Below are 27,886 nucleotides of genomic sequence, written 5' to 3' on the forward strand. Positions count from 1 at the left end.
GTTTAATCTCATTATAATGAAGTCAAGGAAAGAAAGATAAAGATTAAGGATAAGCTTTAATCTCTGATTATTAAAGATATAGTTGTGTTCATATTATTTTGATATATGATAAAAGTCATTTCAACAAAATTTGTATTGCTTACCAATTGATTAGAATTGGTTTGGATTTCCTAGATTTTATTTCATGAGCTCGTTTTTCTTTTGCTGAGTAAATTATGCTTTTTATAGACTCTAAAATAGATAATTATCTTGCATGAATTATAACAGGGTATATTATGTAACAGCTAAAGATGAAACACAATTGAAATAAAACTAGTCCATGACTAAATATAGATCAAAATATTTCTGAAGAAAAAAGCAAGACAAAAAGTTATAGAAAGACTAAGGACTGAAATTCTACTTGGAACGTATATTAACACAACTTTTTGCCCTGAATGTTTTATTAAAATGTAATAGAAAATACTTACTAGTAAAAAAAACAAATGTCAAATTTTGTTATCTTGACTTGACTTCCATCCCACCTTCTTTGGAGTTTTTCTTCCACCAAGATAGTCTTTTTCTGGAAGAATATAGAATAATCTCATTTAGTTTTCTATCTCTAGTCCTTCATTCAAAGAAATCCTGCACTGTTGTGTGTAGAAATATGGTACAGAAATATTTTAAACAAAATTAGTACAGTATGTAAAATTTTAAACAAAATTAGAGTGTGTAGTACAGTATGAAACATATTTAGCATTTTTTAAACAAAATTAGAGTGTGTAGTACAGTATGAAACATATTTAGCATTTTTCCCATTTCTGTCACAGAGCTCCTAAAACCCTTGGAATTTCCAGGGTGATAGGAGTGTCTTTTGTTATTCATAAGGAACCAATTTTGATCTGAGTTTATGCGAAGAAAGTGTCTTGGAGTGGGGCTCCTAGATAGCCATGGTATGAGACTGGTTACCAGAAAGACTAGAGGATTGGGTTAGAGGATTGGAACTTTCAGCTTTACCCACTGACCTCTGAGAAAAGGGATAGGGGATGAACATTAAGCTCTATTAAGCTCTATTTTAAAACTCTTGAACAATAAGATTTGATGAGCTACTGGGTTGCTGAACATGTAGAGGTGCTAGGAGGGTGATGTGCCCAGAAAGGACATGGAAGCTCTATGCCCCTTCTCTGTGTACCTTGTCCTATTTCCTCTTCCATTTATTCACTTGTATCATTTGTAATATTCTTTAAAATAAACCAGTACACATAAGTAAGTGTTTCTTTGAGTTCTGTGAGCTGTCCTAGTGAGAAGTGAAGCCAGCTGGGCTTCTGGGTCGGGTGGGGACTTGGAGAACTTTTCTGTCTAGCTAAAGGATTGTAAATGCACCAATCAGCACTCTGTGTCTAGCTGAAGATTTGTAAATGCACCAGTCAGCACTGTGTAAAAACACAGTACTAAAGGTTTGTAAATGCACCAATCAGCACTCTGTAAAAATGCACCAATCAGTGTTCTGTGTCTAGCCAAAGGATTGTAAACACACCAATCAGCACTCTGTAAAAACACACCAATCAGAGCTCTGTGTCTAGCTGAAGATTTGTAAATGCACCAGTCAGCACTCTGTAAAAACGCACCAATCAGTGCTCTGTGTCTAGCTAAAGGATTGTAAATGCACCAATCAGCACTCTGTAAAAATGCACCAATCAGCGTTCCGTGTCTAGCCAAAGGATTGTAAACACACCAATCAGCACTCTGTAAAAATACACCAATCAGAGCTCTGTGTCTAGCTAAAGGTTTTTAAATGCACCAATCAGCACTCTGTAAAAATGCACCAATCAGCGCTCTGTGTCTAGCTAAAGGTTTGTAAGTGCACCAATCAGAACTCTGTAAAAATGCACCAATCAGCGCTCTGTGTCTAGCTAAAGGTTTGTAAGTGCACTAATCAGAACTCTGTAAAAATGCACCAATCAGCACTCTGTAAAATGTACCTAACAGCGTTCTGTAAAATGGATGAATCAGCAGGACATGGGTGGGGCCAAACAAGGGAATAAAAGGTGGCCGCCCGAACCAGCAGTGGCAACCCGCTTGGGCCCCCTTCCACACTGTGGAAGCTTTGTTCTTTTCCTCTTCGCAATAAATCTTGCTGCTGCTCACTCTTTGGGTCTGCACTATCTTTAAGAGCTGTAACACTCTCTGCAAAGGTCTGCAACTTCACTCCTGAAGTCAGCGAGACCATGAACCCACCAGGAGGAACAAACAACTCCAGACATGCCATCTTTAAGAGCTGTAACACTCACTGCGAAGGTCTGCAGCTTCAATCCTGAAGTCAAGCGAGATCACAAACCCACCAGAAGGAAGAAACTCTGGACACATCTGAATATCCAAAGGAAGAAACTCCGGACACACTATCTTCAAGAACTGTAACACTCACCACGAGAGTCCGTGGCTTCATTCTTGAAGTCAGCGAGACCTAGGACTCACTGGAAGGAACCAATTCCGGACACATTTTGGCAACCATGAAGGGACTATCGCCTATCACCAAGTGGTGCGTACCATCAGATCCCTTTCATTTGCTATTCTGTCCTATTTTTCCTTAGAATTTGGAGGCTAAATACCGGGCACCTGTCGGCCAATTAAAAGCAACTAGCACAGCCGTTGGACTAAAGACATGGGTGTCAGGCTTTCTGGGAAAGGGCTTTCTAACAACCCCCAACTCTTTGGAGTTGGGAGCATTGATTTACCTGGAACCAGTTTCCACTTTTCTTGTACTTCTGGGCTGAGCCGAGGGTCTACAGAGAGGAAAGCTCTTAAGCTCCAGGGTCCCAAAAACAAGTTGGTTGACACTGCGGCTATGAGCGGAACTTTAAAAGTCATGTCACCCAAGTGAGACTCGCCCATCTATCCTATCTATCCTGATCCTTGCCTCCTGGGTCCTAATGCCTGTCAGACAAACTTCCTGTTGCCTCTCATCTCTGAGGCTAGTCTCGCTTCTAAAAACCCCTCAGTCTCTGGTGCTTTTCTAGTTTCTCCTATAAGAATGATTTCTAGTATAAACTCCAGGACTCTGTTACCTTCTTTAGGCACCCAGGTTCGCCAGTCAGAAAGACATAATTTTTGCCCAAAGCCCCATTGTAGGGGAAACTATCAGGAATTTTAGGATCCCTCCTCAGACAAGCAGGCCTAACAAAAGCTATTTCTGGAGCTAGGATATGGGGAACCTCAGAAATTGTATCCTTCCTATTCATATAAGTGAGGACAAAAGGCATCACTCTTCCAACTCTGGAGATCCCACCCCTCCCTCAAGGTATGGCCCTCCACTTCATTTTTGGGGCATAACATCTTTATAGGACACAGGTAAGGTCCCAATACTAACAAGATAATGTTTAGGACTCTAACAGGTTTTTGAGAATGTGTCAGTAAGGGCCACTAAATCCAATTTTTCTCGGTCCTCTTTGTGGTCTAGGAGGACAGGCAAGGGTGCAGGTTTTCGAGAATGTGTCAGTAATGGCCTGTAAATCTGACTTTCCTTGGTCCTCCTCGTGGTCTAGGAGGAAAACTAGTGTTTCTGCTGCTGTGTTGGTGAGTGCAGCTATTCCAATCAGCAGGGTTCAGGGACCATTGTAGGTTCTTGGGCAGGGGGAGAAACAAACAAACTAAAACCATGGACAGTTTTGTCTTTCAGATGGGAAACACTCAGGCATCAACAGGCTCACCCTTGAAATGCATCCTAAGCCGTTGGGACCAATTTGACCCGCAAACCCTGAAAAAGAAGCAGCTCATTTTTTTCTGCACTATGGTCTGGCTCCAATATTCTCTCTCTGGTGGGGAAAAATGGCCACCTGAGGGAAGTATAAATTACAATACTATCCTGCAGCTTGACTTTTTCTGTAAGAGGCAAGGCAAATGGAGTGAAATGCCTTATGTCCAAGTTTTCTTTTCATTGAAGGAAATATACAACTATGCAAAGCTTGCAATTTACATCCCACAGGAGGACCTCTCAACTGACCCCCATATCCTAGCCTCCCTATAGCTCCCCTTACTATTAATGATAAGCCTCCTCTGATCTCCCCCACCCAGAAGGAAATAAGCAAAGAAATCTCCAAAGGACCACAAAACCCCCAGGCTATCTGTTATTTCCCTTTCAAGTTGTAGGGAGAGGGGAATTTGGCCCAAATGGGTACATGTCCCTTTCTCCCTCTCTGATTCAAAGCAGATAAAGGCAGACCTGGGGAAGTTTTCAGATTATCCTGATAGGTACATAGAGGTCCTACAGTGTCTAGGGAAAACCTTCAGTCTCACTTGGAGAGATGTCATGCTATTGTTAGATGAAACCCTGGCCTTTAATGAAAAGAATGCAGCTTTAGCTGCAGTCTGAGAGTTTGGAGATACCTGGTATCTTAGTCAAGTAAATAATAGAATGACAGCTGAAGAAAGGGACAAATTCCCTACTGGTCAGCAAGCCATGCCCAGTATGGATCCCCACTGGGACCTCGACTCAGATCATGGGGACTGGAGCCGCAAACATCTGTTGACCTGTGTTCTAGAAGGACTAAGGAGAATTAGGAAAAAGTCCATGAATTATTCAATGATGTCCACCATAACTCAGGAAAAGGAAGAAAATCCTTATGCCTTCCTCAAGTGGCTACAGGAGGCCTTAAGAAAATATACTCCCCTGTCACCCAACTCACTTGAGGGTCAATTGATCCTAAAAGATAAGTTTATTACCCAATCAGCCACAGATATCAGAAGAAAACTCCAAAAGTGAGCCCTGGGCCCTGAACAAAATCTGGAGGCATTTTTAAACCTGGCAACCTCGCTGTTCTATAATAGGAACCAAGAGGAAAAGGCCCAAAAGGAAAAGCAAGATCAGAGACAGGCCACAGCATTAGTCATGACCCTCAGACAAACAAACTTTGGTTCAGAGAGGACAGAAAATGGAGCAAGCCAATCACCTGGTAGGGTTTGTTATCAGTGTGGTTTATAAGGACACCTTAAAAAAGATTGCCCAACCAGAAACAAGCTGCCCCCTCCCCCATGTCCACTATGCTAAGGCAATCACTGGAAGGCACACTGCCCCAGAGGACAAAGGTTTTCTGGGCCAGAAGCCCCCAACCAGATGATCCAACAACAGGACTGAGGGCGCCCAAGGCAAGTGCCAGCTCATGTCATCACCCTCACTGAGCCCCGAGTATGTTTAACCATTGAGGGCCAGGAAATTGACTTCCTCCTGGACACTGGTGTGGCCTTCTCAGTGTTAATCTCCTGTCCTGGACGACTGTCCTCAAGGTCCGTTACCATCTGAGGAATCCTGGGACAGCCTGTAACCAGGTATGTCTCCCACCTCCTCAGTTGTAACTGGAAGACTTTGCTCTTTTCACATGCTTTTCTTGTTATGCCTGAAAGTTCCACACCCTTATTAGGAAGGGATATATTAGCCAAAGCTGGAGCTATTATCTATATGAATATGGGGAAGAAGTAACCCATTTGTTGTCCCCTACTTGAGGAGGGAATCAACCCTGAAGTCTGGGCATTGGAAGGACAATTTGGAAGGGCAAAAAATGCCCACCCAGTCCAAATCAGGCTAAAAGATCTCATCACTTTTTCTTATCAAAGGCAATATCCCTTAAGGCTGGACGCTCATAAAGGATTACAGGATATTGTTAAGCATTTAAAAGCTCAAGGCTTAGTAAGGAAATGCAGCAGTCCCTGCAACACCCCAATTCTAGGAGTATGAAAACCAAACAGTCACTGGAGACTAGTGCAAGATCTTAGACTCATCAATGAGGCAGTGATTCCTCTATATCCAGTTGTACCCAACCCCTATTCCCTGCTCTCTCAAATACCAGAGGAAGCAGAATGATTCACTGTTCTGGACCTCAAGGATGCCTTATTCTGTAATCCCCTGCACTCTGACTCCCAGTTCCTCTTTGTCTTTGAGGATCCCACAGACCACACATCCCAACTTACATGGACGGTCTTGCCCCAAGGGTTTAGGGATAGCCCTCACCTGCTTGGTCAGGTACTAGCCCAAGATATAGGCCACTTCTCAAGTCCAGGCACTCTGGTCCTTCAGTATGTGGATGATTTCCTTTTGGCTACCAGGTCGGAAGCCTTATGCCAGCAGACTACTGTAGATCTCTTGAACTTTCTAGCTAATCCAGGGCACAAGGTGTCTGGGTTGAAGGCCCAGCTTTGCCTACAGCAGGTTAAATATCTAGGCCTAATCTTAGCCAGAGGGACCAGGGCCCCCAGTAAGGAATGAATACAGCCTATACTGGCTTATCCTCACCCTAAGACATTAAAATAGTTACAGGGGTTCCTTGGAATCACCGGCATTTGCTGACTATGGATCCCCAGATACAGCGAGATAGCCAGGCCCCTCTATACTCTAATCATGGAGACCCAGAGGACAAATACTCATCTAGGAGAATGGGAACCAGGGGCAGAAACAGCCTTCAAAACCTTAAACCAGGCCCTAGTACAAAGTCCAGCTTTAAGCCTTCCCACAGAACAAAATTTCTCTTTATACATCACAGAGAGAGCAGGAATAGCTCTTGGAGTCCTTACTCAGACTTGTGGGACAACCCCACAACCAGTGGCATACCTAAGTAAGGAAGTTGATGTAGTAGCAAAAGGCTGGCCTCACTATTTAAGGGTAGTTGCAGCAGTGGCCATCTTAGTGTCAGAGGCTATCAAAATAATACAAGGCAAGGATCTCACTGTCTGGACTACTCATGATGTAAATGGCACACTAGGTGCCAAAGGAAGTTTATGGCTATCAGACAACCACCTACCAGCTACCAGGCACTACTCCTTGAGGGACTGGTGCTTCAAATACGTATGTGTGTGGCCCTCAACCCTGCCATATGAAGGGCAGGTTATGCCATAGTTAGTGATGTAACCGTACTTGAAAGTAAGCCTCTTCCCCCAGGCACCAGTGCCCAGTTAGCAGAACTAGTAGCACTTACCTGAGCCTTAGAACTGGGAAAGGGAAAAAGAATAAATGTGTATACAGATAGCAAGTATGCTTATCTAATCCTACATGCCCATGCTGCAATATGGAAAGAAAGGGAGTTCCTAATCTCTAGGGGAACCCCCATTAAATACTACAAGGAAATTATGGAGTTATTGCATGCAGTGCAAAAACCCAAGGAGGTGGCAGTCTTACACTGCCAAAGCCATCAGAAAGGTGAAGGAGAAAAGGCAGAAGGAAACTGTCAGGTGGATGCAGAGGCCAAAATTGCTGCCAGGCGGAATCTCCCATTAGAAATACCTATGGAAGGACCCTTGATATGGAACAACCCCCTCCTAGAGATTAAGCCCCGGTATTCCCCGACTGAAACAGAATGGGGATGTTCATGGGGGCATAGTTTTCTCCCTTTTGGGTGGTTAACAACAGAAGAAGGAAAGGTACTTATACCTGAAGCCAGCTAGTGGAAAATGCTTAAAAACCTCCACCAAACTTTTCATATGGTTATTGAAAACACTCATCAAATGGCCAAATCCCTATTTATGGGGCCAAATCTCCTCTGGAACATCTGACAGGTAGTCAAAGCTTGTGAGGTGTGCCAAAGGAATAATCCCTTGGTCCATCATAAGGCCCTTTTAGGGGAACAAAGAATAAGTCACTATCCCAGAGAGGACTGGCAGTTAGACTTCACCCATATGCCTAGGTCAAAGGGATTTCAATACTTGTTGGTCTGTGTTGATACCTTTATAAATTGGATAGAAGCTTTCCCCTGCAAGACAGAGAAGGCTCAGGAAGTGATTAAAGTCCTAATTCATGAAATAATTCCTAGATTTCATCTTCCCCAAAGCTTACAGATCGACAATGATCCAGCTTTTAAAGCCACGATAGCTCAGGGAATTTCCAGGGCGTTAGGGATACAATATCACCTTCACTGCACCAGGAGGCCACAATCCTCAGGGAAGGTCCAGAAGGCAAATGAAGCACTCAAAAGGCACTTATGGAAACTAACACAAGAAACTCATCTTCCATGGCATACTCTTTTGCCCATGGCCTTACTGAGAATCCAGAATTCTCCCCACAAAATGGGACTCAGTCCATATGAAATGCTGTGTGGGTGACCTTTTCTCACAAATGACCTCCTACTTGATCAGCAAACGGCCAAATTGGTCAAAGATATAACTTCTTTGGCAAAATATCAACAAAACCTTAAAAACCTACCTGAAGGATGTCACAGAGAAAAGGGAACAGAGTTGTTTCAACCAGGAGATATAGTGTTGGTCAAATATCTCCCCTCTACCTCCCCATCTATGGACTCTTTGTGGGAAGGACCATACTCAGTAATCCTCTCTTCCCCCACTGCATTTAAGCTGGCAGGAGTGGAATCTTGGATTCACCATACCAAGTTAAATTTTAGACATCTCCTGAGGAACCTGTGGGACCGTCAGCTCAGGAGTCCCAAGATCAGCCTGACCAGACTCGATACACCTGCAAACCATTGGAGGACTTCAATCTCCTATTTTGGAAGGAAACTTCCCAGACTGAAAAGGCTCCTATCACTGATCCTGAAGAAAAACCCCTTCCTCCTTAAAAAAGATAAGTGTAAACCTACATAATCTATAACACCTCTCCTTGCCCCTTTAATGGAATCCTTTCACTGTTTCATCATATTATTAAGTAGCATACTAACCATACTCTTTGCGATAGGACTATATACTGTAGCTCCTGCTGGTATGAAAATCCTGATCACATAAACCTTCTTTCTATCTTCCTCCCTTCTAACAGCAATTTACTCCTACCTTTAATTCAGACTGGATAAAATGATCTTGTCTTCCAGAGCACCCTCTTTACCTTCCTATTTACTCTTTGCCTATCTATCCCTCCTGCTTCCTTGGATACCTCATACACTCACCCCTCCCCTTCCACTAGTTCCTATTTACCTCTACAAGACTCTCAACTTAACCCACTCTCTGTTAAACCAGTCCAATCATTCCCTGGCAAATGACTGTTGGCTTTGTATCTCTCTATCAACCTCTGCTTATGTTGCCACTCCCATTCCTACAAAAAAATTGGGTCTTTACTAACTTAACCTACCACCCTCATTATGAAGGAAAAGACCCTTTCTGACTTCTAAATATGCAATCATTAGCCGACTTCCCCATCTCTGATAGGACCAAGAATACCCTAACAGGATGTGCAATCCAACTCTTACATTCTTACTTTTCCAACCTTACCTATTACACAAGCAATGAAAAGCCCATACACGGCCCCATAACAACAAATACCATCTTAACTTTCCAAGCCCCTTTATGCATCCAACACAACCTGTTATCAGGCCTGCCCCTGGGGCACCTACTACCCCATCAGTGTAATCACACCCTACAACTTCAAGCCCCAACTGATCGCAGTAACTTCCGAGTCACCCAAACAGCTCCATTTAGACGGCTTGTCTGCTTCTCAAGGCCCCCCCCCAAAATCATCACCTCCTCCCTGCTTAACAAACAGTCCAGATTTTGTAATGGCAAACATACTCCCTGCATGACCAATCACCCCCTGGACCCCCTGCAGCAGTACCCCCACCACTAGTGAATGCCTTCTTATCCCCTCTTTCACTCCCTTGAATGGTTCCTAGTAGATACAAAATGGTTTTTTCTCCAATGGGAAAATAGAACACAGGGAGCCACTCAGTTTGCTCCCAACACCCCTTTCCAGCCACTCACCAGAGCTACCTTGGCAAGTACTCTAGGAGTATGGGAAAATGAAAACAACAAACTCACACACCTTTTTAACATACACAACCAATTCTGTCTATCCAGCCAAGGTACATTTTTCTTATGTGGAATGTCGACCTATATCTGCCTCCCCACTAACTGGACAGGCACCTGCCCCTTAGTCTTTCTAAGTCCCAACATTAACATTGCCCCAGGAAATCAGACCCTATCAGTACCCCTCAAAGCTCAAGTCCATCAGTGCAGAGCCATACACCTAATACCCCTACTTATAGGGTTAGGAATGGCTACTGCTACAGGAACCGGAATAGCCAGTTGATCTACTTCATTATCCTACTACCACACACTCTCAAAGGATTTCTCAGACAGTTTGCAAGAAATAACAAAATCTATCCTTACTCTACAATCCCAAATAGACTCTTTGGCAGCAGTGACTCTCCAAAACCACTGAGGCCTAGACCTCCTCACTGCTGAGAAAGGAGGACTCTGCACCTTCTTAGGGGAAGAGGGTTGTTTTTGCAGTAACCCGTCAGGGATAGTACAAGATGCTGCCCAGCATTTACAGGAAAAGACTTCTGAAATCAGACACTGCCTTTCAAACTCATACCAACCTCTGGAGTTGGGCAACATGGCTTCTCCCCTTTCTAGGTCCCATGGCAGCCATCTTCTATTACTTGCCTTTGGGCCCTGTATTTTTAACCTCCTTGTCAAATGTGTTTCCCCTAGAATCAAGGCCATCAAGCTACAGATGGTCTTACAAATGGAACCCCAAAAGAGCTCAACTAACAACTTCTACTGAGGACCCCTGGACTGACCCACTGGCCCTTTCACTGGCCTAGATAGTTCCCCTCTGGAGGACACTACAACTGCAGGGTCCCTTCTTCGTTCCCATCCAGCAGGAAGTAGGTAGAGCAGTCATCGCCCAATTCCCAACAGCAGTTGGGATGTCCTGTTTAGAAGGGGGATTGAGAGGTGAAGCCAGTTGGGCTTCTGGGTAGGGTGGGGACTTGGAGAACTTTTCTGTCTAGCTAAAGGATTGTAAATGCACCAATCAGCACTCTGTGTCTAGCTAAAGGTTTGTAAATGCACCAATCAGCACTCCGCAAAAATGGACCAATTGGCACTCTGTAAAATGGACCAATCAGCGCTCTGTAAAATGGACGAATCAGCAGGATGTGAGTGGGTCCAAATAAGGGAATAAAAGCAGGCCACCCAAGCCAGCAGCGGCAATCTGCTTGGGTCCCCTTCCACACTGTGGAAGCTTTGTTCTTTCACTCTTCACAATAAATCTTGTGGCTGCTCACTCTTTGGGTTCGCATTACTTTTATGAGCTGTAACACTCACCACGAGGGTCTGTGGCTTCACTCCTGAAGTCAGTGAGACCAAGAACCCACCAGAAGGAACAAACGACTCTGGAAGCGCCAGCTTTAAGAGCTGTAACACTCACTGTGAAGGTCTGAGGCTTTACTCCTGAAGTCAGTGAGACCACGAACCCACCAGAAGGAAGAAACTCTGGACACATGTGAACACCTGAAGGAACAAACTCCAGACACACCATCTTTAAAAACTGTAACACTCGCCACAAGTATCCATGGCTTCATTCTTGAAGTCAGCGAGATCAAGAATCCACCAGAAGGAACCAATTCCAGACACACTAGCAAATTAATCACACCCAAGAATGAAGTGGTGGGAACTTTGATTAATAGCTTGTCAGTCAGAAGTATAGACGGCAAAGCCTACTACTTGTGATTGGTATCTGAAATGGGGAGAAGTCTGGTGGAACTGAGTCCTTAACCTGTGGGATCTGATGCTATCTCCACGTAGTGTCAGAACAGAAATAAATTATAAGGCCAGGCATGGTGGCTCACGCCTGTAATCCCGGCACTTTGGGAGGCTGAGGTGAGCAGATCACGAGGTCAGGAGATTGAGACCATCCTGGCTAACATGGTGAAACTCCATCTCTACTAAAAAATACAAAAATATCCATCTAAACTACTCCATCTCTACTAAAAAATAGTCGGGTGTGGTGGTGGGCGCCTGTAGTCCCAGTTACTCGGGGGGCTGGGGTGGGAGAATGGCCTGAACCCAGGAGGCAGAGCTTGCAGTGAGCCAAGATTGCACCACTGCACTCCAGCCTGGGAGACAGAGCGAGACTCCATCTCAAAAAATAAATAACTAAAAATAAAAATAAAATAAAAATTGTAAGACACCCAGTTAGTGTCTGCTAGAGAACTGGTTGGTGGGTCGGGTGTGAAAGGTGTCAGAATCAAGATGGAGTCACTTATGCCACACCCTAACAAAATGGATTCGGGAGGGGCTCTCACATGCACAGGTCTGTGATAAAAACTATTACAAGAATGGTATAAAAAACAGAATCTTGCATAAAGACCACCACAACCAAGGTAATCATTTTGTAACAATTTATATAACCTTTTTCATTTTGTCTTTAAAAGTTTCAGCTTGCCTCAATCTCCCTGAATATGCCTGTGATCCATCATAGCACACACTTCCTGGTTTGTAATCCCCTGTCATTCATTCCCAAGTGAACTCATTTATTTTGAGATCCACTCTTCCTGTTGTTATTTTAGGCTGACATAATCTGGTGTCAGAAGTGGAATCTGAAGTTAAGATCACCTTTGGAAGAAACTGGTATTGCTTGGACTAGTGTACAGTACCCACATGAGCCCTTTTGAGGATTCTGTTTTCACAGCTCACCTTTTCTGCCCTGGGGAGTCTTCTCTCAGGTTGAGCTCTCTCTTTTTGATAGGAGCTCTTTGACTGTATTTGAGATCTAGCTTGAATGAGACCACCTTAATAAAGGACCTTGCATCCCTCCAGGGGCTCTAAAAGACTTTTTGTCTTTTCTGGCAAATCCTTTTTGGTATAAAGACAGTTTGTCTTTTTGTTTCTGTTGAGTACTCTGGTTTTGTTTTTTAGGCATTGTCTGTAAGTGAATTGGCTCTTTTTTTTTTTTTTTCCTTGTTTGTTTCTGAACAACTTTGCAGAGAAAAGTAAACATACCAATGGCAGACACAGGTTGATGAGTTAAAACCCATTAGGATGGTAATCACCATTCTATGAGGGAACAAAGTCTCTCTTTTGAGGATACACTGGGTCACAGACAGGCAAGGTCACCACTAAGCCATGTGCTAGTCTTGAGAAAATCTATGTGCAACAGGGAAAATTTGGTCACAGGTTGGAAAACTAGGGCAAAGGCTGTCGACCAAGCAGAAAAAGTATCCCATGCCATGTCAAAATAAAACACTTGGCCCAAACTCTTAAAGTTCCTTGACAGGGATTATAGGTTTTTCTCTTGCTCTTGAGAAATTAATGAGAAATGAAATGGATCCTCAAATTCTAAGGCATGCCAGATTTTCAGGGGCTCCAGGTGGTTATACATTCAAACACTATGACCCTTCTTTATGCACACTTTTGAACCAATGGACATGTTACACCAGGGATAATTTAAAGCTCTCATGATCATTATGAGGATTATTCAAACTCCCCAAGCTTATGTGTGTTAGAACTAAAATTAGAAGACCATGGCTACAGTATCAAACAGTCCAAAGGAGACATGCATGTTTAATTGGCATCTTAAGGTTTCAGAGAGCACATTTAGGACTTAAAAAACCCTCACTGCAAAATACTGCCTGAAAGCTGGTTGAATTTCCTTCTCCAGACAATGCCCCTCCCCTTTCTATAATTCCTCCTTCTCTTTATCCTTGTCTTTATCCTTTTCTAGCTGAACTCCCTTTTTTCCCAAAATTCCTTAACTACTTTCCTGTTTCACCTTTCCATAGCCACCAATTCAGATTTTATTTTATTTTATTTTATTTTATTTTGAGATGGAGTCTCGCTCTGTCGCCCAGGCTGGAGTGCAGTGGTGCGATCTCAGCTCACTGCAAGCTCCACCTCCCAGGTTCACGCCATTCTCCTGCCTCAGCCTCCCGAGTAACTGGAACTACAGGCGCCCACCACCACACCTGGCTAATTTTTTGTATTTTTAGTAGAGACGGGGTTTCACTGTGTTAGCCAGGATGGTCTCGATCTCCTGACCTCGTGATCCGCCCACCTTGGCCTCCCAAAGTCAGATTTTTAACATATGAGATTTCTATAAAACTTCCAGGAAGGAGAAATAAAACTGTTAAAATATGCTTTCCTGGCATATTAACTATTTAATTTAAAGACACTTGAAAAACAACAGGTACATGGCCCTGCACAGTGGATCATGCCTATAAATCCCAGCACTTTGGGAGGCTTAGGCAGGCAAATCACTTGAGGCCAGGAGTTCAAGACCAGACTGGCCAACAGTGAAACCCTGTCTCTACTGAAAATGCAAAAATTAGCCAGACATGGTGGTGCACACCTGTAATCCCAGCTACTCGGAAGGCTGAGGCAGGAGAATTGCTTGAGCCTGGGAGGTGGAGGTTGCAATGAGCCAAGATTATGCCACTGCACTCCAGCCTGGGTGACAGGGCAAGACTGTCTCAAAAGACAAAAAAAGGATAAAAGAAAAAGACAAACAACAGGTGCAAAAAGATCATGGCATCCTCAAGCTGTTTCTTAAAAGCAGAAGATAAAATTCCCATGTGAAAGACACAATTCCCACACTAGAAAGAACACATGTCTTGTTAGACATGAAGTTGAAACTGAAAGAATACTTGTAAACCCTGTGGCGTAACTTGTCTTTTAAGCCTCCTTGCATGATTTGCTCACATTTTCATGGTTTACTCTTCCTTGTCCAGTCCAGATACTGGTAACTGACTCTGCCTCTTTGGAGTCTCCACTTTCTTATGAGGGCTCCCTGGACATGTAAAACTTGTATTATATTTTTGTTCTGTTAATCTATATTATGTTGACTTCATTACCTGATCCAGCCAGGACCCTATAGGCTGTAGCACCCCACTGGCTTCATAGTCTACAGATGGGATCCTGAGAGATCTGACAAAAGCCAGCAAACGGTAAAAATTCTTACCAAAGTCAGCTTTCCCGGATCCCTAGCTGTAGTGCCTGGTTACGAAGGGAAGGTAAACAATTTCCCTTGTCCCTACATTGTTTCTTTCCCCTGCTAAATGGAGATTGGCAGGAGAGATAACTATTTGTAAGAATTCATAATTTGAATTGTGACTTTTTTCTTCTTTTTTTTTTTTTTTCCTGAGATGGAGTCTTGCACTGTTGCCTAGGCTGGAGCGCAGTGGCGCCATCTCGGCTCACTGCAAACTCTATCTCCCAGGTTCACACCATTCTCCTGCCTCAGCTTCCCAAGTAGCTGGAACTACAGGCACCCGCCACCATGCCCAGCTAATTTTTTGTATTTTTAGTAGAGACAGAGTTTCACCATGTTAGCCAGGATGGTCTCGATCTCCTGACCTCGTGATCCACCTGCCTCGGCCTCCCAAAGTTCTGGGATTACAGAGAATTGTGACTCTTTTGAATATGGTTCCAGGTTCCCATTGGTTATTGATCCACAGCCTCTCAAAAAAGAGACAAGAAAAAGTCCTTGTTTTTTCTTTTGTGTGATTTGTCATAAGGAGAAAAATCACTGAGACCTTGGCTTTGTGACCAGTGAGGATATTCTCTCTGGTATCTGCTAGCCAGAGAAACACAAGTTGTCAGGTTGGCTTCAGACAACAGCCAGCTGGCTAGGAGTCCAACAGGCAAAAGTGCCTCTGTCCAGCTGTGATTCTCAGGGAAATCTACATTAATTGTCTCAGTCTTCATTGCCTTGTTAACACTTAGAGTGTTCACATTTTTAGGGTATCTTCGGGAGAAACTTTGGATCTTGCAAACTTTTGCACCCTCTTTGGGGATGCCTCTTTTGCACCCTCTTTGGGAATGCCTCTTGCACCCATGGTTAAGCCATAAAAGGCTTATTAATTTTGAATCACAATTGAAAACATTTGGTTTGAAATTTTGGTTTATATTTGGAGCATCATAGAAACTTTTGGTTTGTTTCTTTGACCTTCTCTTCTAAGCGAAAATGAAATTACACTCAGAAAGAAAGGGAGTTCCGTACTGCCAGGAATATTCGTTGTTTGTCCCAGCTGACACCTAGTAACAAGATATTTTTGAATAATTTTTTAAGCACTGTATGGTGAGAAGTCAACTTAATTAGAAGCTGATATTCAAGCTACAATTTTTTAAAGCCTCTCTGTTTCTGTTAGATCCTGCTTCTCTCATGGGAAGTTCTCAGTCAACTGAAACTCCTTTTCTCAGAACCCCGCTAACTATATGTTCTGCTCCTCTGCCCGCTTTCCTTCTTGTTGGCGTGATTTTTGACTATTTAAAAATTGAGCAAATGAAAATTGTAAAGCTCTTTTCTACTAATATTAATAAAAGGCATCATTCAAATTGACATAGAGGGCCAGTCCCAGTGGTTCACACCTGTAATCCTAACACTTTGGGAGGCCGAGGCAGGTGGATCACCTGAGGTCAGGAGTTCGAGACCAGCCTGGCTAACATGGTGAAGCCCTGTCTCTATTAAAAATAAAAAAGTTAGCCAGGCGTGGTGGCAGGTACCTGTAGTCCCAGCTACTCGGGAGACTGAGGCAGGAGAATCACTTGAACCTGGGAGGCAGAGGTTGCAGTGAGTAGAGATCACACCACTGCACTCCAGCCTGGGTGACAGAGCAAGACTCTGTCTCAAAAAAAAAAAAAAAAAAAAAGGCATAGAAATAAATGAACATATCTAAAACTGTCAGAAAAGTAGAAACTAACCCAAATTTTTTAAGGCTTATGTAACCTGAGAAAATTTTTGGTGGATAAAATGATAATTTTAGATGTTTTGAGAGTTGTTAATATTAAATATAATACAGACATACAACTTTTATCTCTATTAGATATTTAAGATCATGAGAGTATGAGTCTGACCTCAGAAAAATGTGCAAATGAGAGTACAATGCTGTGTCCATTACTTCATATATATCAACCACAGCAGTAAAATAAGATATTCATATATATAACTCTTCAGGTTCTTGTTTTTGTGATGCCTGGCTGGTATTCACCTCCTATAAAAGTGATTAATACAGAAATAACTTGAAATGATGGCTAGCTTTATCTAATGCCTCAGGAAATTTTTCATGAGTAATCCAAATAAGTTAAAATATTGAAACATTAATTGCTAAACATTAGTTTAAGTTTATTCTTGGCTTCTTAAATTTTATTAAAAAACATATTTTTGTATTTGTTCATAAATATGTCCTTGTCCACATTGAAAAAGTGTTCTCTGAAAAAAAATGCTCCCAAAAATCATGAAATGTGTATTTATCAAATCTTGATATGTGTCAAGACAGTTCAAAAATTGCTTACTTTCTGGATTTTTTTCTACAATTTAAGATTACTAAGAGTTAATATTTTTAATTAATATATGTAAATCCACATACAAAGTGTATAAGAAAAGCAAGATGTGTTTTCGATGAGAAAAATTGTAAAAAGTCTTGAGGATATATTTTTTGCTTAAAAAGAGTGATTTTGTGTGAGTCTGAGGTTACTTAAAGCTCATTTCATGATGTGAATTTATAAAGAAAATAAGGAACCAGTGAGTAAGAGAGACAAATGCAAAGAAAGCTATAAGTCTGGGAATATATTTTTGGTAAGGAAAATAGAAGAGAAAGGTGGAAAACTATTCTTTGTATGAGAGACAATCTTGTGTGGTCAAAATGATGAGGGAAAAAGAAAAGTAAAATTTTCATAGAATGAGTGGTTGCTTCAGTATAAAAACGGGGAGAGTATGGGGAAAAAACTAGGTTTGAGCAAGTTATAGAAGGTCTGAGCAATTCGTTAAAGGTTTCTGGAAAATTAATCTTATAAAAGGAACATTGCATGTGATCAGGGTGGCTAAAACTAAAAGGGAATTGTTTGTATGTTTTTCTAAAGATTAAACATTGATATCAAAATAATACTGACATAAAACTAAAAATTTGTCCTCTGTTAAAACAACAAGATTTTCTTGGAGTACTGATCTACTCTTAATTTTAAAAATAGTAAAAGTTCTCCACCTTTTTGGTAATTGGCCTAGGAAACAAAGGTTCTATGGTTTATCAAGAGAATTTCTTGTGTTTTGTGCGGTCTTTTTAGGTCCTTGATTACTTAAGAAAACTAAACCTTCAAGGAGTTAAGATTTTTTTCTTTCTACTTTGTAGAAAATACTATGTACTTTTCTGTATTTGCTTTTAAAGTCTTTTAATTATCACTCTGGTTAAATGAATTACTTTCTCACGGTGACCTGTGATCTTATATTGATCAAGTATTTTAAAGTTTTTGACATTCTACAAATCCTAAAATCAAATTCTAAATTGAGTCTATTTGATCTCTCTCACTTTGTAAAAATAGAGATATTAAACTAATTAGGTTTATTTACTATATTAAATCATATGGGAAGCATTCTCAAAATAAGAAATGATGCTTAATCTTTTTAAGTTATATTTGTATGAACATATTATTGATATGACTGTTCCAAAAATTATGTATATTTTTAGAATCTAATAATTATCAGTCATAATTTTAGTTATTATGTTAAAATGTTATATGACACAAAATAAAACAAATTTTCTCATCAATTTCTGGTTATAATACATTCTCATTAGATTCTTAATACTGGCTATTCTAAGTCTTTGTCCATAGACATTTATTGCTTTGGTTTTTCTCTAAAAGCACTTCCAATTAGATACAGTCTAAAACTAATTCTCATGGAAAAACCTCTGATGAGTACTATTGAATACAGGTTTCTAATAACTTTAAGATCATACCATTGGACTGGGTAAAAATTTCCAAAACTCTACTGAAGAAACGGATACATTCATGAAATTGTTAACCAAGATCAAGCAGCACAAGACTTTATTACATGAGATAATAACTGATAAAAATAATGTTTATAACTTTTTACTTAAAATTTTGTCGGTTCTTTAATACTTTGTTTTCCATATTTAAGGAAGCTTTCCACTTAAGCTACTTAAGCTCTCTGTAGCTTATGGCAATTTCATAAAGTATATTTTTATAAACAAAATTCAAAATACTTACGTTTTTTCTTCTGATCCCTCCAGAATTCAGAAACTATTCATGGATACCTTTATGACAATATATAGCTATTTGCATAAGTTCAATAAGAATCTATTTTCTTTATAACAGGATACAACTGAAAACATTGATTATATTACTGAAGTTTTGACTAGGATGTCATATTTCAATTGTTTGAACATACTGCAGGTGAAATCTAAAGTTTGCCTTGATTCAGCTTTTTAGTCTCAAGAGGTTTTTAACCTATTAGATCAATCAACATTCTTCCTGGACTTATATAAATAATCAGGTCAAGTTTGCAAACATACTAGTCTTGCTTTGATCATCTATTTTGGTAAAAATAGAGATAGCCTTTTTTAAAAGTTATAATACATCTGTTATTAGATTGTAACCCTGTTCATTGTTTTTACAATTTTTTATTATCTATCTGTAGACTGGACTCTATCCTAAATTCTTCTAGTTTCCTCTAATATCTGGCTATACAGCAGGTCTCACTCCCTTCCCCATGGTCAGTTTATTTGTTTTGTTGGTTGCCTTCAGGCCTAGATTCATGGTTCAAAACCATTACACAAACTTTGGACATCATATTGCTGTCATTTTTACTCTGTATTATTCTTTTTAAACGTTGTGCCTGTTTCCTATCAAATTTCTATAGAAGCACAACACCTAACCGAATAATGCTGGTCCAGTGCTTCAGAACAATACCTCCCATACCTATGGAACTGGCAAAATTGAACTTGACGATGAACTTCAGGCAAACTTAACCTGGGAGCCCATCCTTCTAAACCTCCTTGTTGGTCAAATGTAGCCAAAGCATCTTGATATTGAGTCATAATTGCTGGCTATTTCCTCCACACAAGATGAAACCAACCAGAACAGGTCCATCCAGTATGAAGGAACAATCAAACCTAACTACTAGTTAATTAATCAACAATCATTTCAGAGAAAATATCTTGATCAAATGGGAAAATGTGAAAGTTGTCAGAATCAAAATGGAGTCACTTGTGCTGAACTGTAACAAAATAGAGTCAGAAGGTCATAATAGAGGGCTCTCATACACACATGCCTATGATAAAAACTATTACAAAAATTGTCTGAAAACCACAACCTTGCACAAAGACCACTGCAGTCTTACACAAAGAACACTTCCGCATTGACATCTGCCTGGAAATCACCTATAACCTTGTATTGATGCCACCCTTGTTATTAATCCTTATTGCCAATGATAATTATTTCAAAACAACTTGCGTTTCTCCATTTTGCCTTTAAAAGTTTCCCCTTGCCTCACCCTGCCTGAATATGCCTACAACTCATCATAGCATACAAATTCTGGATTATGCTCCCCTGTCATTCATTACCACATAAGCTCTTTTATTTTGTGTGCCACTCTCTTTGTTGTTATTTTAGCCTGACAGAGGTAACACCCCACATCCACTTTGGTAAATCAGAGGTGAAGTATTATGGCAAGTGTTATGTATGAGAGTAGAAAGAAAAAACGTTTTGGTCTTTCTTCTCTCTTAAAGAAGGTAAATAATAAACTAAGCAAAATGTCTGTAACATATATGAGGCTTAATATCTTAAAAAACAATAAAAAGAAGAAAAGATACCATAGAAATGTGGATAAAGGACACCAGATAATTCAAAAAGAAAAGGAATAGTAAGTGTATTTAAATATGAAACAGTTACGTTTAAAAATGAAATTCTATTTTTGCCTACTAAATAGGTGAAGATATTTCTTTCCAGGAGGGAAATTGGCAATATAATTTTTAAAAAACAAAATGTTATATAGTATTCAATTTCTAGAAACATATGCTAAGAGAATAGTTGTACATATATTCAAAAATAAGCTATCAGAATGTACTTTGCATTGTTTTAAGTAATAAAATACAAGTAACCTAAATATCAAACTGCACAATACTTGACAAAGATTATAAAGCATATATACTATAGGATCTTATGAAATCATTAAAAGATTCTGGAGAAGATTATTTAGTGATTTTTTTAAAATATTAATTCTATTTTATTAGGCAGAAAAGTAGATTGCCAAACAGTATAATAAATAATTCCTTATTTAATAAAATAGATGAGAGTTTTCTAATGTTTCTATAATAAATATTTACCAATAGTATGAAAAATATGCTTAAAATTAGGCAGAATTTGTATATATATATTATGTAAACAAAAAGTATTTGTCTCCATTTTCCCCCACAATAGAGACACAATTTCACTTGTACCTGGCATAAAATTTTATTTATTTATCTCTGTATTATTTTCTATGCTCATAAATGTTCTCTATACACATATATTATAATACAAAATGTAAGTATGCTTTTAGAGGAGTCAATTATTTGAACTTGTTTTATCATTCAGAGTAACTTCCTACATGAATATGAAATTAATTTTTTGTCTATATGACTTAGATTATTAAACAAGGACATGAAGCTAGCCTCTTAAAATAAATGTTCAGAAATTAACTTTTTCTCAAGCCAGCTGCCCTCTACCCCAACACTACCACTTTTCATCTATCAGAAACACTCAAAAACTTAATAATCTTTACCCCAGAATCCCCCATCACACTCTGTTATGGTTTGGTTTGTCCCTCTCAAAACTCATGTTGAATTTTGATCCCCAGTATGGTGGCGTTCAGAGGTGGGACCTAGTGGGAGGTGTTTGGGTCATAGTGGGAGATTTCTTATGAATGGCTTGGTGTCATTCTCATGGTAGTCAGAGTTCTCACTCTGGTGAAACTGGATTTGTTCTCCTAGAAATTGATTAATTTCCATGAGAAAGCCAGGATGTCCTTCAGGTTTTATTTCTTTCAAGTGTCCACTTCCCCTTGAACTTTCTGCGTCATGTTATAATGCAGCATAAAAGCCCTCACCAGAAGCCAGGGGCATGCTCTTGAACTTCTCAGCCTGTGGAACTGTAAACTAAATAAACCTCTTTTCTTTAGAAATTACCCAACCTCAAGTATCCTGTTACAGCAACACAAAATAGATGAAGACATATCCTATATAAGTAGTTACCACATCCCACCCATGTCACCAATAACATGCCTCCCTCTTCATGTCCACTGCCACTGCCTTGTTCTAAGCACTCATACCCTAAATTCCAGATCATCTGAATTTCCTAATACTTGACCTTCCTATCTTTAGGCTATACCCATTCAAACATTCTTTTATAAACATCCATTTACTCAGGTCATATATTTGCATTATAACATTAAAGAGCTTTCGAATTCTTCCCAGTGAAAGCTAACAGTATACTAAACTGTTGTTTATTTCATGACTCTTTTTGTTTCAGTGCTGCACATTTTGATTTCTATATTCCCCAGTATATGCCTATCCTTCTGGTCCAAATAATAGTCTATATATTCACAAACTTACCATGTTCACTTGGCTCTCTGTCAGGTTACTTGTTTCTCCTAGTTCCTTTCTCGCTGCTTTTCAAAGCATACCCATTTCTTCAGCTTCAGCTTGTTACCGTTTCTCCTGCCTCTTAACATCCCTTGTTGATTTCCTTCTTCAAATTCTTTTAGCACTGAGTCTGAATCACAAAATTTAGTATATAAGATTCTTTAGATTATTTGGGTTCTGTCTCAGGTATGTTGCTCATGTTTCTTAAACTTGAATGTAAATTTTAATCATAGAGACTGTGTTTTATATTTTCTTATTATTGCATATAATACCTGATACAATGGAGATAACAAAAAATATGTGAAGCACCTTTTTGATTGGTAATAAAATACAATAGATTTAGTATAAAATAAAATTGCTAGAGTATCGGGAGAACCTGCTCCTGATGTTTAATGTGGGTTCTTTTCTATTTCCTAAGTGTCTCAGCTGGGTTGAGAAATAAAGGGAAAGAGCACAAGAGAGAGAAATTTAAAGCGGGGTGTCTGGGGGAGACATCACATGTCGGCAGGATCCCTGATGTTCCCCGAGCCATAAAACCAGCAAGTTTTTATTAGCGATTTTCAAAAGGGGGAGGGAGTGCACTAATAGGGTGTGGGTCACAGAGATCACATACTTTACAAGGTAATAAAATGTCACAAAGCAAATGGAGGCAGGGGAGACCACAGGACCACCGGATGAGGCGAAATTAAAATTGCTAATGAAGTTTCGGGCAGGCATTGTCATTGATAACATCTTATCAGGAAACAGGGTTTGAGAGCAGACAACCTGTCTGACCAAAATTTATTAGGTGGGAATTTTCCTTGTCCTAATAAGCCTGGGAGCGCTAGAGGAGACGAGGGCTTATTTCATCCCTTCGGCTTCCACCTTAAAAGACGGCACACGCTACTAAGGGGGGCGTTCATAGGCCTACCCTCAGGGCACATTCTCCTTCTCAGGGATGTTCCTTGCTGAGAAAAAGAATTCAGTGATATTTCTCCTATCTGCTTTTGAAAGAGGAGAAATATAGCTCTGCTCCATCCGGCTCACTGGCAGCCAGTTCAAAGTTACCTCTCTTGTTCCCTGAACATAGCTATTATCCTGTTCTTTTTTTAAGATGCCCAGATTTCGTATTGTTCAAACACATATGCTCTACAAACAATTTGTGCCATTGACGTAATCCTCACAGGGTCCCGAGGCGACATTCATCCTCCTCAGTTTACGAAGAAGATCACAGGATTAAGAGATCAAGCCTGTAATCCCAGCACTTTGGGAGGCCGAGACGGGCGGATCACGAGGTCAGGAGATCGAGACCATCCTGGCTAACACGGTAAACCCCGTCTCTACTAAAAAATACAAAAAACTAGTGGGGCGACGTGGCAGGCGCCTGTAGTCCCAGCTACTCGGGAGGCTGAGGCAGGAGAATGGCGTAAACCCGGGAGACAGAGCTTGCAGTGAGCTGAGATCCGGCCACTGCATTCCAGCCCGGGCGACAGAGCGAGACTCCATCTCAAAAAAAAAAAAAAAAAAAAAGTAAAGACAGGCATAGGAAAACACAAGGGTATTGATTGGGGAAGTGATAAGTGTCCATGAAATCTTCACAATTTATGTTCAGAGATTACAGTAAAGACAGGCGTAAGAAATTATAAAAGTATTAATTTGGGGAACCAATAAATGACCATGAAATCTTCACAATTTATGTTCTTCTGCTGCAGCTTCAGCCGGTCCCTCCATTCTGGGTCCCTTACTTCCCACAACACTAGAGTCCTGCTTTTTTCTCTTTTTTTTTCTTTCTTTCTTTTTTTTTTTTCAATGGAGTCTCGCTCTGTCACCAGACTCCGCCTCCTGGATTCAAGTGATTCTCCTGCCTCAGCCTCCTGAGTAGCTAGTACTACAGGTGCATGCCACCATGTCCCACTAATTTTTGTATTTTTAGTAGAGATGGGGTTTCACCATATTGGCCAGGATGGTCTTGATCTCTTGACCTCGTGATCCACCCACCTCGGCCTCCCAAACTGCTGATAGTACAGGCATGAGCCACCACACCCAGCCGAGTCCTGCTTTTAAAATATACCCTCCTTAAATAGCAAATTCAAATCAACTTGGTTTTCAGAATCCTAGGAAACTTGGCTGCATGTCACCTGCCATGAAGCAATGGCTCAAATCCAAATGAGAAGAGTATATTTTCACATCAGATTCTGCATTCCTCTGTATCCCACTATCTGCCTTCCTTCTAAGTTATTTCAATGTTCACATCAGAGACACGTCCCATATTCTAGTGCACTGGGGGTTGACTTCATCAACTCTGAAGTCTACCTCCTACTTACCCCACCTATCCACTTCTAAGATCATACCCTAGATTGTATTATTCAGTGAAAGTTTTTTATCTCCAAAGTAATATTTCAGATATTTCTCACCATAACCTTCTCTCTTTATAGCTTCCCTGTTTAACAAATCTATCTTTGTCTTTGTCCTCTTTAGGGATCCCACCTCTACTTTATAATTTCTCATCAAATTGCCCTACTTTATTCATTTTTCTCCTTAGCCATTATAAGATTAACTGTGTTCACCCAAAATTCATATGTCAAAGTTCCAAACCCCAGTACCTCAAAATGTGACTGCACTTGGAAATGGGCTTTTAAAGATGTGTTTAAGTTAATAAAGGCATTAGGGAGGACCCTAATCCAAGCTGCTTGGTGTCTTTATAATAGGGGAAATTTGGACACACCAGAAAACACCAGGAATGTATGCACAAAGGGGAAAGACCCTGCGAGGACACAGGGGAAAGGCAGCATCTGCAAGCCAAGGAGTGAGGCCTTAAAAGCAACCAGTATTGCCCACATCTATACCTAGGACTTCCAGCCTTCAAAACAGTGATAAAATAAATTTCTGTTATTTAACCCACCTAGTCTGTGGTATTTTGTTATGGCAGCCAAAGCAAAAGAATGCCCATCTTGGATCTATCATTTCACCTTACTTTCTACCAATATGCTGTACTCCCTTGGCCCTTTATCCTTTAGTGCCCAGCTAAACCCTACAAATATTTCACAGTGCAAGCCAAAACATGCCTGGTAAATTACACACCAATTCTGGGACTCTCAGCCTTGCCTGGAAAGGAGTACTTGTTTCAGGAATGGCTGGACACAGCAGGAATTGTGTTCCCAGAGAAGTACTCCCATCCCCCTGCTGCTCATCCTTTACATAGGGACTTTGAGATCACCCAATCAATTAATAACATAGGGAGCTCTTGTGGTTGTGAAAGTGCCATTGATAGTAGATCTGGCAGCTGGTTTGCAATCACTCAGGAGAACCTCATGCTACTGCTGATAGCACCTGAAAGACATTGCAGTAAGTTGAAATTCTACAGAGTCCCTCCCAAGTGGGGTTGACAGTGGCTCTAGTCTCAGTTAACTTGTTGCCAGGCAACCCAAGTGACTCAACAGACAATTTGGTTTTATCTCTTTTTGCTCTAACTGCAAATGGCTAGCAAATCTTCATTCGTGGATGAATACATGCATCTTCTCCATGACTGCAGTAGACTTCTGAGTTCTGTTGTAGAAAAAAAGAAACGAAAGAAAGAAAAGGGTGTAGCCTAGAGTTAGGAATGTCAGCTATTAGACAATGCAGGTGATCCAGAATTGAGGCTATAAAGGCCTAGAATAAGGCAGTGGCAATAGAAATGGACAGGGAGGCAGGCACACTATGGGTGACATAGGTGGGATATGGTAATTCATTACATAGGGTATGTCTTAGTCCATTTTGTATTGCTATAGCACAACTGTACAAATCAATATTTATCATAAATTCTCAGATGTCAATCTGCATGGAGATATTGGCAGTGACTACAAAGCCCATTAGGATTCCTAGTCATCTCATATTCACCATTGGCATATGCCCCTTATCTAAAAGAAAAAAATAGGAAGCATAGAATAAAAAGTAACAATGCTCTGCACAAGCAGACGGCATATGGTCTCTCCTTTCCCCTCCTTATATCTGAAGTGAACCTCCTCCTGTCAAAGCCCCTCCACCTGGCACATCCACTTTCCTCTCAGTTACAGTGACTTCGAGTGCTCTATCAAGTTCTTCTAACCTCTTCAAATTAGTGATTAAATATGCTCAGGTGTTTTCCATGTTAAGCAAGTGCCAAGAATTTAGGCCTTATTATCAAGACTTCTGCTGAGCTTCAGAGAGGGAAATGGGACTAAAGTACATTAAACACCACAAAGTTTGCTGTTGTTGGCAAGATTTAGCTTTCTTCTTGAATAAGCATTCCCTGGGTTGCTGCAGCATTTGGTTATTTCCAGAGTCCCAAAAATGTTGATTCTTACACTTTTTGCCAGTTTTTTATTGCTTGTATGGAGAGTGGAATTTCAGATTTCCTCCTTCACCATTTTCATTGACATAACCTTCCTTTGTGCCTGAGCCCTTCCATCCACCATCCAAACTCTGTCCTCTTCAATCATAATTTGATTATTTGAGACATCATTGTAAGGAACATGGCTGTGCTTTGGTCAAAGATAGGCCAAGGTAAACATCCAGAGAGACTCAGTGAGTTTAGAGCGCAGGTGTATAACTCCATTTGTTATCATAGCCATATAGACATAACATAGAGAAACTCACCACCACAGCCATAACATAGGGAAAGCTCATCACCTCTAAGCCACTATTGCCTGTAAAAGGTATAATTGCCCTGTTGACACTGTACAGGCACTAGTGCCCAGAGAAAGAGAGAGAGAGAGTCAGAGCTGTCCATCTTTGCAGACAGACAGAGGGCAGCCTGAACACAGCTTAGCTTGCTCATGCCCAGAGAGAGAAAGAGTTAAGCTGCTGACCCTGAAGGCAGGGGAGAGCCAGCTGTGCAGCTGTATGTGGGAGCTGCTGGCTCAAGCAGCCGAGACAGGGCAGACAGTGTGAGAAAGCTGTTGATGAGAGCTGCTGATGAATAAAATCCTCTTTCACCTGCCCACAGCCCCCTGAGTTCTTACTGCTCATCCACCCACTCCCTTCAGACCTCAAGATGACATTTCGCATAGTGGTGAACTTGACAACTAGCGCAGTTGGCAGGATGAGGCAAGTGGGTCTTTGAGGATCCCAGGGTTGGCTTTGTGGCTGCAGCATGGGTTGGGATACCTGGTGACAGCAGCGCTGGTTGGATGAGCCCCAGTGGAAACATGGGAACCAGAGGACAGGTCTCCTTCGAGTGTGGAGAAAGCACTGAAGCAGCTGGAAGCTCACAGCACAGAGAAAGAAGGTACCTTTGCAAGCAGAGTCGGATGGGCGTTTCTGACTGCACTGCAGGAAGTACATGCTCAGTGCCAGAGGTAAGGGACCTTCCAGCGCAAGACACAGGCCTGGGGGCCCAAGCGCACAGCTTTGAGCAGGACCTGGGGGTGAGAGACCTCCAGGAGCAAGCAGGGTACTTGGAGGCCCAGATAAACAGCCTGGAACAGGAGTTAGCAACAGTCGTTAGTGCGACCTCGAGCCCGTCCTCCAAGCAGGACACTCCCGTTAGGTCTGATGTTCAGGAGGAGGAGGCTCCTCCGCTGCAGGCTCGTCTTGTGATCTGTCAGAAGGTAGAACATAAGCAGCTGATAGGACCCCAGGGGAGAGCCCAGGGACCCCTTCCACAGTGGTGGAACTCACCTCTTCTTATGCCTATGCCGCCACTGAGTTGTGGGAATTAGGTAAATAGTGCCGGCAGCATCTGAGGGAGCTGATAGCATTTTTTGTTCCGCCTCTGAGATGGAGAAGCTGACTTCCATCACAACTCACCCCCGCCTTCGTCAGCAGCTGCAGCTGTGCCAACGGCTGGC

The 27,886-nt window shown here is 41.2% G+C and overlaps 1 long non-coding RNA gene across 2 annotated transcripts; it reads right to left on the reverse strand.

Annotated features, from left to right (window-relative positions):
* Positions 1 to 270: 270 nt before the first annotated feature.
* Positions 271 to 27,758, reverse strand: LOC110743944. 2 transcript variants are annotated; one of them, XR_002523800.2, is made up of 3 exons: positions 27,329 to 27,758; positions 22,068 to 22,227; positions 271 to 559 (listed from the first exon to the last, which is right to left on the reverse strand). It is a non-coding gene; the product is annotated as an uncharacterized LOC110743944 (long non-coding RNA). The 2 variants fall into 2 exon arrangements; XR_002523799.2 differs by having other exon boundaries at positions 27,204 to 27,758.
* Between the last annotated feature and the right edge of the window lie 128 nt (positions 27,759 to 27,886).

The sequence above is a fragment of the Papio anubis genome, chromosome 8 (genome assembly GCF_008728515.1).
Source record: "Papio anubis isolate 15944 chromosome 8, Panubis1.0, whole genome shotgun sequence".
Taxonomy (NCBI): domain Eukaryota; kingdom Metazoa; phylum Chordata; class Mammalia; order Primates; family Cercopithecidae; genus Papio; species Papio anubis.